This window comes from Harpegnathos saltator, unplaced genomic scaffold, assembly GCF_003227715.2.
Source record: "Harpegnathos saltator strain DR-91 unplaced genomic scaffold, Hsal_v8.6 scaffold191, whole genome shotgun sequence".
Taxonomy (NCBI): Eukaryota; Metazoa; Arthropoda; class Insecta; order Hymenoptera; family Formicidae; genus Harpegnathos; species Harpegnathos saltator.
This window is the reverse complement of record NW_020229974.1, coordinates 115449-127257: the sequence shown is the minus strand read 5'-3', so window position 1 is coordinate 127257 and position 11809 is coordinate 115449.

Here is an 11809-nt window from a genome sequence, read left to right as displayed (position 1 = left end):
ATTAAAGGAAAAATATAAAGTTATGTAAATTATGTTTAATGTTTTGAGCTTATGTTACACCAGGAAATTATGTTATATTTTCATTGTACCTTCATTTGCACGCAAAAGTATGAAAAAAAGAAAATCAAACTATATCGTACTATATAATCGCATTTCCAAAAATTTTACAAAAATTAATTGATTATGGCATTTGTAGGCTTTTTTTTTGGTCACGCAGGGGAAATCCATCATGGATACCCCTCCCCTTGGGGGGGAAGGGGGTTATGTTGGATCTTACCGACTAAACCCCCTGCGGGATGTCTACCTGTCGGACCGTGAGGAGGGGAGTCGGGGGAACTACTCCCGTATTCCCTCCCCAACCCCCTGGCCCCAGGGCTCCCTTCCGGGAGCCCCTCGCCATCTGTGTACCGCGCCCTGTTCCACGAAGGGAATCCAGGGCGCGTTCCCCGACGAGGGTTATCTCCCGCCGGTTGGCCTTCTGGTGTATCCTGTCAAGGAGGGAGAGGACATCCGCCTTCCCTCCTTACTCCCCCCCTCCCTGCTAGTCAGGGAGGGGAGGATTTGTAGGGGAGCGGGCCCGGCCCCAACCGGGGCACCGCTCCCCCCTGTCCCTACTTGTCCGTTCGCTCGGGGGGGAAGGTAGGGAAGGCGTCTTGCCGCCCCTAATCCCCCCCTTGCGACCGGTGGCGGGCCCGGGGCGGCCGAGGGGACTCCCTACCTTCGCGGGTCTGTGAGCCCCCCTCGGCCGGCGCTGCCCCGGGCCCGCTGTCGCGTCTCTCGTCCCCCTGGGGGCATTGTCCGCCCGGGAGCTGCTCCCCGCAGCCCCGGTACTGTCTTCGCCCCACTTGGCGGTCTCCTTCTGGGACATTACTGTCTCACAGAAGGAGACTGCCGCTGTCCACGCCTCGCTCCCGCACATGGCTTTGACCACGAGGGTGTGGTGCGCCGTGTCCTCCGCCGCGGGGCAGTGGTGGCATCGAGTGGTGAGCTCCTTCCTTATCCGGCACAGGTACCGACCGAAGCACCCGTGCCCGGTCAGCACCTGCACTAGACGGAAGGATAGTCCACGTCCCCTCCTGCCTGTCAATTCGGACAGGCAGGGGCGGACAGCCGCTGCCGTCGCTGGCCCGGGACCCCCGGGGGTCGGACAATAAGTCCTCCCACCTCTCCCGGTCCGAGCCTCGGCTTGGAACTTCAGACCCCTTAGGGCCCTGGCCAACATTCTTCCCTCTCTATGAAGCTCCTTTACCCTTCAGTAAAGGAGATGCCGCTCCTCGGCTAGGAGCTCCACAGGGGGGACGCCGGCCAGGGTGGTCGCCGCCATGTACGACACGGTCCGGTACCTCCGAATCGCCCTGATGAGCACGGGCCTCAGGGCCTGCCGCAGTGCGCACTTGCCTCTGCGGCAGGCCCCCAGCTGTGGCTCCCCGTACAGGGCGATCGAGAGCACCGCCGTGACGTACAGGCGGCGAGCTCTCCATCCTGGGCCCCCTTGGGTGCGCGTCAGGCTGGCCAACGCCAGTCCTGCCTTGTGCACCCTGGGGGCCAGTTCCCCAAAGTGGGGTCCGAAGCTCCAGCGGCTGTCCAGCGTCAGGCCGAGATATCTCATCGTCGGCCCGACGCGGACGTGTACTCCATCTACGAGTACCCGGGTCCCTGGCGGCACCCTCCGACCCCGGCCGTGAAAGAACACGGCCTGGGTCTTTTGGGGCGCCACCTTGAGACCCAGGTCTCTGATGGTACTCACCACTGACACCAATGCCGTCTCCGCGCGGAGGCGGGCTTCCCCCCAGCTCTCCCCCCGGCTACCACTAACGTGTCGTCTGCGTAGCAGACGACATGGCAACCGAGGGGAAGCGGAGTGCGCAGCACCCGGTCGAAACGCGATGTTCCATAGCAGGGGCCGAGAACCGACCCCTGCGGAACACCGCGCTCCATAGCGCGCCGGCTTTGGACCCCGCCCTCCACTGGGAAGGTGAGGTCCCTGCCCCCGAAGTAGGCCGATAGGATTCGCCGGAGATAGACGGGCACCCCGTGGTGTTCGAGGGCCCGTCCAATCTCCGGCCAGAGCAGGGTGTTGAAGGCGTTCGTTATATCTAACGACACTGCCAACAACACCCCGCCCTCCTCCTCCACTACCGCCCGGGTCAGGTCCCGGAAGCACTGGATAGCATCCAGCGTTGACCTTCCGGGCCTGAACCCGTACTGGCGGTCGTGGAGGTCCGGCCCTTTCGAGGACAGGTGCTGGACGAGGCGGTCGGCAACGATGCGCTCCAGCATCTTGCCCGCCTCGTCCAGCAGGCATATCGGCCTATAGGCCGACGCACTCCCGGGTGCTTTGCCCTCCTTGGGGAGGAGGACCAGTCTGGCCCTCCTCCACTCTGGAGAGTATACCCTCTCCCTCAGACACCCGCTGAAAACCCTGCGTGTGGCTTCGGACAGGTTTCCCTCGCCGAGGGCGAGGGCCCAGGCCCGGCCAGGAATTCCGTCGGGGCCAGGGGCTTTCCCCTTGGCCCCGAACCTTTTCCTGGCCGCAGTGAGCTCCTCTGGACTCACCGCCAGACCCTCGTCCCAATCACCCTCCCCCAACGGGGGGGTCGGGATCATAGGGGGACCCCCTTCTGCCCTCGGAAAGAGGGCATCCAGGAACTCCTCGAGGGCCTGGCGGTCCAACGTCTCCGTTGGTGGGGGCACCCATGGGCGGATCTTCCCCATGACCTTTTTGTATGGGCGCCCCCACGGATCGTCGTCCAGGGAGCTCACTATATGCTCCCAGGCCGCTCGCTTGGCCTCGACGATGGCGACCTTGTGGGCTTTCCTGGCTCTCAGGTAGCCCTCTTTTGTCCCTGCGGCATCCCCGCCTCGTCGCCGGGCCCGATAGTACGCCCGTCTAGCGTGGACGGAGGAGTCTCGGAGGGCCTCCAGCTCCTCCGTCATGGCCCAGTACATGGCCCGGCACCGGCGGGGGTGGGATTGGGGCATCGCGACGTCGCATGCCGACGCCACAATGCCCACTATTTCCCTAGCCCCATCCGTGGGGCTGGGGTCCCATTCACCTGGCCCCACATCTAGGTGCCAGGTGGCCGCAAGGACGGCCGCCCGAAACCTGTCCAAATCTAGTCGATTAAGAGCCCATCTTTTGGGGAGGGGAAAGTTCCCCTCCCCTAGGCAGCGGGCCAGCACCTGTGCAGGTTTGGGGAGGCGGAGGGCCCACGCTATATGTCTATGATCAGACAGCGATTCGCCCTCCGCCTCCACCCTCCATTCGTGGAACATCCCGGCGGCCGAGGGGATGGCCCAGGTCAAATCTATGACCGAACTCCCCCTCGGCCGCACACAGGTGCTGGTTGAGCCCCTGTTCATTAACAGGAGGCCCAGCCCCGCTGCCCAGCCGATCACGGACTCGCCCCGAGGGTCCCTTTGCCGGGGACTGCAGCCCCACCTTTCCGAGTGGGCGTTGAAGTCCCCGGCAATCACGACAGGTCGGGGATGGCACCTACGTACCAATTCCCCGATCCTGTCGAGGATCCTCTTCACTGGGGCGAGCTCCTCGAGACCGGCCTTATTCCTGCAGTAGGGGAGATACACCCCCACCACAGTGATGGGCCCCCAATCGACCGCCACGTACGAGGACTCGTTCTCCCTAAAAGTACAGGGGGGGTCCCCGCCGCAGGGTTCGCCACCATGGCCACCGAGCCGTCCGGGCTGCCGAACCAGTTCGGACCTGGTACCGGCACCCAGTACGGCTCGGCGACCACCCCCAGCCCGGCGGCCAGCTCGGCCATTCTCTGCAAGCAGAGATCCTGAGCCCGGGCGCCGCGGCCGAGATTGGCCTGTAGGGCCCGGAGTAGCGTGAAGGCTAGGCCTTTCACGCCTCCTCCGGGCTGCCTACTTCAACCCCCTCCTTATGGGAGACTTCCGACGGCTCTGCCGTCTCGGTCTCCCCGGAGGGGGTTTCGGCCGTAGTGGCCTCCATCGCGGGTGTCTCTGCAGAGATATGGGAGCTCCCTACCTGCGTGGTTTCCTCCTCTGGGGGGTACGAGGGAGGACCAACCTGAGGGGAAGCCAGGGGCAGCGCTCCCACCGACTCCCCCCTCTCCACCGCTGCTGGAGGTGTGCCCAAGGGCTCCACCCTCCTTACCTTCGGGTCGTCTTCATCCCTATGGGCCTCCTCCTCTTCCCCTCTCCTTTTCCTTCTGGGCAGAGGTGTCGGTTCCTGGGTGGTCTCCGGTTCCCAGTCGAAATCGATGAGGTTGCCTGTTAGAACCCGCTTTCCCTCCTGGGTTTTTGCCTGTGAGGCAGTCGGAACTACTGCAGTTCCTTCTTCCTTCGGTGGGGGGAGGCCCTTCTCCTCTCCTCAGGCTTGATGGGGTCCGGTCCTCCCCTGGCGGTGGTGGTTCAGGCCTCCCCCGCCAGTAGTCCCTCCCCCCTTTTGCCTCTCTCCCTCTTTTTTCCTTGCCCCCCTTTTCCTCCTGGGAGGGGGTTTGCAGGCAGGTCCTCCAATCTTACGATCGGAGGGCCTGCCCGCCTCAGCGCATACCGGGCACCTCACCGCCTCCTGGCATCCCTTGGCGCGGTGGCCGGGGTTACCGCAGCGGTAGCACATACCGCTACGGTCGACGGCGCTTGTGCACCGCTCGCGCATGTGCCCCCGCTCCAAGCAGCGGAAGCACAATGTTGCGCGAGCGGGCAGCGCCGTCACCCTGGCGCGGGTCCATCCGACTGGTACCCGCTCCGCGGCGGCGACCTTAGCGGCCGCCGCCAGCGGACACCGCACCACCATAGCTCCAATCCCCCGCTGGGAGACGCTCATCACGCCCGAGGAAACCTCCTCGGGCGTGCATCCCCCAGCGAGGGCCACCGCGGCCGCCACCTCTTCGGCCCCGGTTGTCGCGTCCAGCCCGGCGATTCGCAAAGCTGCGAACTTAGCCGGACGTTGGACGCGATAACCGTGGCCAGCTTGCGGAGCTCCTCCGCAAGCCGGACGGCGGACGCCCCGACATTGAGGCCAGGCACCTCAATTAACATTGCCTCGTTCAGGGCCCGGCGGACCCTTAGGGACACCTTGATCCCAAGGTCCGCCGGCCTGATCCGGCGCCTGGCCTCCAGCATGAACTCTTCATACTTTCCCTCGGGGCACGTGACAGTGACGGCCGCCGAGCGAGGCGGCTTCGGTTTGCCCGGTATTTTCGCCGACGCCCCCCTCCCGGGTTCCTTCTGTTTTGGTAGGGGAGCGGCCGAGACGGTGGAGGTCCCATTCCCCCCCCCTGCCTCGCCCTCCTCCCCATTACTTGGGACCACGTAGGCTCGTTCCTCCCTACTGGTTCCCGCTGGGGTCCGGTTGGTCGCCGGATCGCCTCCAACAGCTCCCTTGCCGGTATTCCCTTTCCTTCCCCCCGGGCCCTTCTATCTTCCTTCTCCTTCATTTCCTTGGCCCTTTCTTTCGTCCTCTTCTTCTGCCTCTTCCTTTTTTCCTTCCTTCTTCTCTCCTTGGACCCCTTCGGCTCCACTTGTGTCCGCGGTGCCTAGGTGTCCGCCTGCGCCGTGGCCGTTGCTGGTGTCGCCACCGCTACAGCCGCCCGGCCCCCTCCGCTTGCCGCCATTAAGGAATCGAGCTCCGCCCTCATGCGGCGGAGCTACTCCTCATGGCCGCAAGCATGGGCCGAGACGGCCATGGCGGCGTCCAACTCCTCCTCCGCCTTTTCTGTGCTCCAAGTTGGAGGGGGTGGGTGCTCCGGAAGGTTATCGTTGTACGACGGGACATCTATAAGCACTCCCACCTCCGCTTCTTTCCCTCTCGAGGGTGGAGGGGGGGTAGGGAGGGTTGGTTTCCCTCCTCCTCTTCTTCTTCCTCCTCCTGTCTTCCTTCCTGTTCTTCTCCTCTTCTTCCTCCGCCGACGTAGTCGTTGATGTCGTTGATCCCGCCGCCTCCGCGTACGACAATTTTCTCCCTCTGGGGAGCAAAGAGAGAAGAGGGGAGGGGGTCGAGGAGGTGGAGGCCTTTATGGCCCTCGCCCAGCCTCCTGTTTTCCACCCTGAGTTTTTTAAACTCATTTCGGAGCTCCTCCGCCTCCCTTTTTGTTTCCGAAGCCTACTCCCCCCGGTTGTCCAATTCCGCCTTTCGCGCGAGCAGAGTGGCCATCACCGCCCCGGAGGTGGCCACGGCGCGGCTCAGCAGTCCCACGAAGGTCCCCTTTAAGGTACGGGACCTTCGCGAGATCAGCCGAACCGCACCTAAGGCTCGGCCCACCTCCGAGGCCAATTCGGCCATCCTGGCCTCTCTGAGGAGGTTGATTGTTGCATTGTCGCGGAATATCTCCTCGACCGGGCGCTTGTCCTCAAGGGACCGCAACATTCCGGTATCGAGGAGCATCCGGACATCCTGTTCCAACCTTTTACTTTCCTCCTCCTTCTTCCTTTCCCTCTCCAACTCCTTCTTCCTTTTCGTCCCCACCCCTTCCCCGGTGGTGGGTAGCCGACCCGGTCCCTTCCTCGTTGGTTCCAGGACAGGAAACTCTGCACCGGAGGAGGAGCCACTAGAATTAGTGGCCTCTCTCATCCTCTTCCTCCCTCCACTGGTGTTTCCGCCTTTGGCCGATCCTGCTCCTGGTCCCGCAGTGGTCTTCACCGGGCCTAGTAGCTGGACTCTGCTGCCCTGCGAAAGGATAATGTCGGAGCGTATCACCGGACCAGTGATCAGCCCCGACGTTCCTGCTGCTCCTTTGATCCCCTCCTTGGTTCCCTTGTTTGCAGAGGAAGGTTCCTCCTTCCTTCGCTTTGAGCAGAGGGGACCCGGTCTATTGGTCCCTGATGCCGTGGTTTTACCCCCGGACACCAGGGATCCGTTTGTTCCACGCTGGGTGGCCGCCCGCGTCAACCTAACCGGCGGGCTCACCACGCCATCCCCGCGGTCAGGGAGGCGCTGGTTTAAGGACGGTGGTCGGTCCTCGGTTATAGGCGGCCCTCCAGGGGCTAGTCCCCTGGAGTCCGCTTGCTCAACCTCCCCGGGGGGAGGGGAGGAGGCATCCGCCTGACGGATTCTCTCCACCACTGCAACCCCCATCCCTACTGAAAAATCACCCGAAACGGGTGGTTGGTTCATGGACGGGCAGCTACGCCCGTCCGTTAGGACCATTGAGCCCGAAGGCTCTGAGCTCAAGAGCTCGGAGTTTGTGTTATTAATTTGAGAATCCATATTGTTCCCACGAGCACGGCGGGAAGTGGGCGTCGACCCCGGGTAGAGCCCCCGCATTACCCGGGGTAAGGCTAGCGTGTCCCCTGGGTTCGCCAGGTGCCCAGGGTGAGGAACCACTAGCGACAGGTCACGCACCTGCCATTCATCCCATAAGCGTGGCATGCCTCAACCGTAGGATTACGTGGTGTTTTATAGAGGACCCGCCTCGCGGTCCGGCCAATTAAGGCAAGACCCCCGGCCCCAGAGACATGACATAGGGTTACGGTATGATAGGATAGGGTCTGCCGGGGATGCCTGAGCCCCCTGTACCAGAATGCCGAAGCACCCTGGCCCCTCGCAATCGTGTCAGGTTATACGTCCTGACAAGTACGGGTTTGCAATCAGGGTTTTCCTTCCCCTAGAACGGTTGCCTTCGCCCGGCTCACGAGCCCGTTCTGCCCGCGCTGTAGGGTCCTTTGGACCGTACTAGTACGATCCTCCGGTCCCTGTATGAAACTCAGAGGCAGCTGCCCCTCCGAGAGTGAATAAGGACGCTCTTAGTCTGGCCTCTCAGTGCAGATCTCTCCGGCATGGTAGAACCTGCCAGGGGTCGAAACCCTCGCCGGCACAGCTCTGCACATCATCAAGGCACACAAGCCCCCCCACCACGTCAAGGTGGCGCCCACGGGGGGGGGCATTTGTAGGCTATGTTACATTTTGGTTTCATGATGTTTTATTTTTTGTATCAATAGCTGCGATAGGGACATTTGAACTCGTAAAAAATTCAACATACATAATTGAATATACGGAAAAACGAAGAAAAAATTTGAAATTTAACAATTAAACGCGAGAAACGCCGCCATTTTTTTTATTTCTGTTTGACTTTTTCTTAGTATGTAACGCTGTATGTTCAGAATGCAAATGTTCAATTCCTTACTAGAGCGTAAAAATACGAGTAAGTAGTAAATAATCTGAAAAATTTAAAAATTCCTTGAAAGCGTTGCCATATTGAATCCGCCATATTGAATTTCTCATTCGGAATAGCACCATATTTTAGCTAAAGTCATTATGTTACCAGATCCAGACCATCAGCACGATCCCATAATGAGATCATATCGGAAAATGACATAAAAGAAAATAATTTTTGATTTATTTTTAATTTTTTGGCATTAATGCCGCCATGTTGTAGAAATGACACATGATAGCGACAAACGGACTTCTGATTCTGAAAGAGCATGCCCTAAAACTATAAAATATCTTTGTCTGGAGAAGATCCATCCACGGCTTGAGTAAAAATAATTGCAATGAAAAAAGACAAAATTTAGGTCATTCTGGTCCGAAACGGGTTAATGAATGGATCGAGTCAGAAGAATCTGATTTTTTTCTTCGAGGAATCCGTTTACTACTTGAAAGATGGAAGAAAGTTGTCGCTTCTAATGGAGCGCATTTTGAATAAATTCATTTTGTATTTTTTTTGTTTAAATAAATGACTAATTTGTATTTCAAACGGGCGGAAACTTATTCCCATACCCAATACAATGCACAAATATTCATAGAGCGGTAAGAGAAACTTATATTCTAAGAAATCCTATCTGAATATTTATCATCATCATAAGGTGAAGTACCGTGGCAACTAGAATATATTCATAGAGTATATAACAGAGATATATCATAAAGATGTATAAGATATATTGTTATATATAAACTTTATTTTATATATTATGTATGAGCATATAAAATATACAACTCTCATATAACTTGTATAATATTGTAACTATATAATAAAACATTTCGTATCACAAAAAGTATAATGTAAAAGATTATAATTCATTATTTGATCCTTTATTTGAGATTTTTGAGGTTCTGACATTTTATTTAATTGGCATGCAACTGCTTCTATCAAAATGTCATCTTTGTCAGTTAAGTCAAAAGTTATAACATTTTGAATTTTGTTTTCTAAGTGCGATGAAACAATAGATGTTAATTTAAGGAAAGATTCTTCCATCTTATCTGTTGAGGATGTGTCTTTAATTTGTTTTTAAATTTTTTGTTGCATAATATGCTTGGTGAAGAGTCAGGAGAAAAAGCTGAAAATATTGATTGTCAATCAGGTTCAGATAAAATTTCTTTGGCAGGCGATCTTGAGTATTACTGCTGGAAAAATTTCTTTGCTTTTAGACAATGTTTCTTAGACATGAAATGGGATGTCTGAACGCATCCACCGTATTCTCCTGATATCGCACCATCTGACTATCACTTGTTCCGGTCATTGCAAAATTATTTAAAGGGAAAAAATTTTGACTCTTTGGAGGCCTTAAAAAACGGCGTCTCTTCGTTCTTCGAATCTAAACCGCGCAGTTTTTATGATCGAGGCATCCGTATGTTGCCAGAACGTTGGGAAAAGATTATAGAAAACGATGGAGAATATATCATTGATTGAATAAAGATTTTTGTTTGCCTAATCACTGTGTGACTTTTACTCACAAACTCCGCACGAACTTTTGCACTCACCCAATACAATCCAAAGGTCCCTACAGCGCGGGTAGAGCGCACTCGTTAGCCTTGGGTAGGCAGCCGGTCTAGGAGAAGGAAAACCCGGAATATAAACCCGTGTGTGTGGGGGCACGTAAAACCCCCACATTAATGGAGTAATGTCTGATAAAGGAGTAGACTTTCCGGTACTCAGAGCCGGAAAACGGTGGGTGGGGGCGTATTGTCCCGGCCCTCCCTCGTCGTCATCATTCGACGGGCCAGGCGGCGCGTGCCAAGCGGGCGCACCGCTGGAACGAACTACCGCTCGTAGGGGGCCCCAGAGGGGGTTCCGGGGGCGAGTCGTCAAGATTCTCCCGGAGGGGCCTAAAAAGAGGAGGGTGATGGTCCCTCTCCCGTTGGAAGGAAAGGGAGTCGCCCATCTCCAGAAGTAGGAACCAGGGGTCCTGCTCCCGATCGTCGGGGGACGAAGAAGTCCTTCCGGCGGACGGAGAAAGGATCCCCCGGGAACGCGAGGGTGGGACGACCAGAGGAGATCTGTCCGCCTTGCAGATCTGGGCAAGGCAATTCCCGGGGGAGGAGTTCCCACCGATCGAGGGCGGATATGCCTCTGTGATCGGGGGAGCTCCTCTCCGAAACGCGCGGGAGGGAGTTGCCGAGGGCGTGAGGATGCACCAGTGGGGGATTCCGCGTCTACGGAAACCCTCACGGACGAAATACTTCCTGGCCTCCGAAACTCTTGGAGGTATTAGATATCTCCGGGAGCTTCGGGACGAGCCGGGGAAGAAGACAACCCAGGACTACAAGGGAAGATCCCTTGCGGCCCTGAATGATTATATCCACACCTGCCTCGAGAACGTGGAGGAGGCGCTGGATGACTATAGGAGGACGGTGGAGGAAGGGGGGCCTCGATGGACGCCTTGCAGTCCTGGAAATCCAGGTTCGGGGCCTCAAGGCAGAAATCGCCTGCATTGGGCGGGTGCTGGAGAGGGCGTTTCCCTCCCCCAACGCCCGCAGCTGCAGGCAGCAGGGACCCTCTCCCTCAGCCAGCTCTTCCACGGCAACCGGCGGCCGTTGGGGAGGGTCGCGACAGGTGGACAGTCGTGTCCACGCGGAGGGGCAAGAGAAAGGGGGCTGAGCCGATGCCCAAACTATCTGACCCCAAAAAGGGAGGTGGTGCGGCGAAGAAGATCGCACCACCCCCCAAGGGTTGGAAGGTCAGGGAGGGAAGAGTCCCGAAGAAGGGACCTTCCCCCACCCAAACGGCCTCAGATAAGGAACCCCCCGCGCAATTCGGTTGTGACTGTGATCGCGTTGCTGGGGGGTTCCATCAAAGAAGTCATGGCGCGGGCCAGGCAGCAGGTCGACCTGTAGGTGGTCGGCCTGTAGCCTGGCAAATTTAAGATAAAATGCGTCCGAAACAGGGAGCTAATCCTGAAGGTCCCTGGACAAGATGGCAAAGAGAAGGCCGATCGCCTGGTCAGGGATCTTCAGGATGTGCTGTGCGGGGAGGCGATAGTCGCCAGGCCGGCGAGGAGGACAGAGCTCCGCCTCGTCGATCTGGACGATTTGGTCACCCCACTAATGGTGAGGGCCGCAATTTTAAAATTGACGGGCTGCCCTCCGGACGACCTCCAGACGGGAGAAGTCAGGAGATCGTCTGAAGGGCTTGGAGCAATTTGGGTCTGTTGCCCGCTGACACCGGCTCAAAAATAGCTGCAGCCGGGGGACTGCTGGTAGGGTGGTCCATGACGAGGGTCAGGATATTGGAAGAGCGGCCCCTCCAATGTTACAAGTGCCTTCGTTATGGCCATATGGCGGTGAGCTGCCAGTTTGAGGATGGACTGGGAAGTCACTGCTTCCGGTGTGAAGGGGCCGAGCATGTGGCGAGAGGATGCACCGCAGAGGTGAAGTGCATCCTCTGCTACAAAAAGGGGAGGGACGCTACTCACCGTATGGGGGGCGGGCATGTAGAGCAGTCCTCCGGACTGCTCCAAGAGGGGGAGTTCCCCCGCGGCGCAAGCGCCGGAGGAAGGAAAAAAGGTGACGAGTAGGATGGCGGGGGCTGCCGGGGTGTCGGGGAGGGAATGCAGGCGTAGTTCCCCTGACTTCCCCCACCACGGACCGAGCAGTAGACACCCCGCA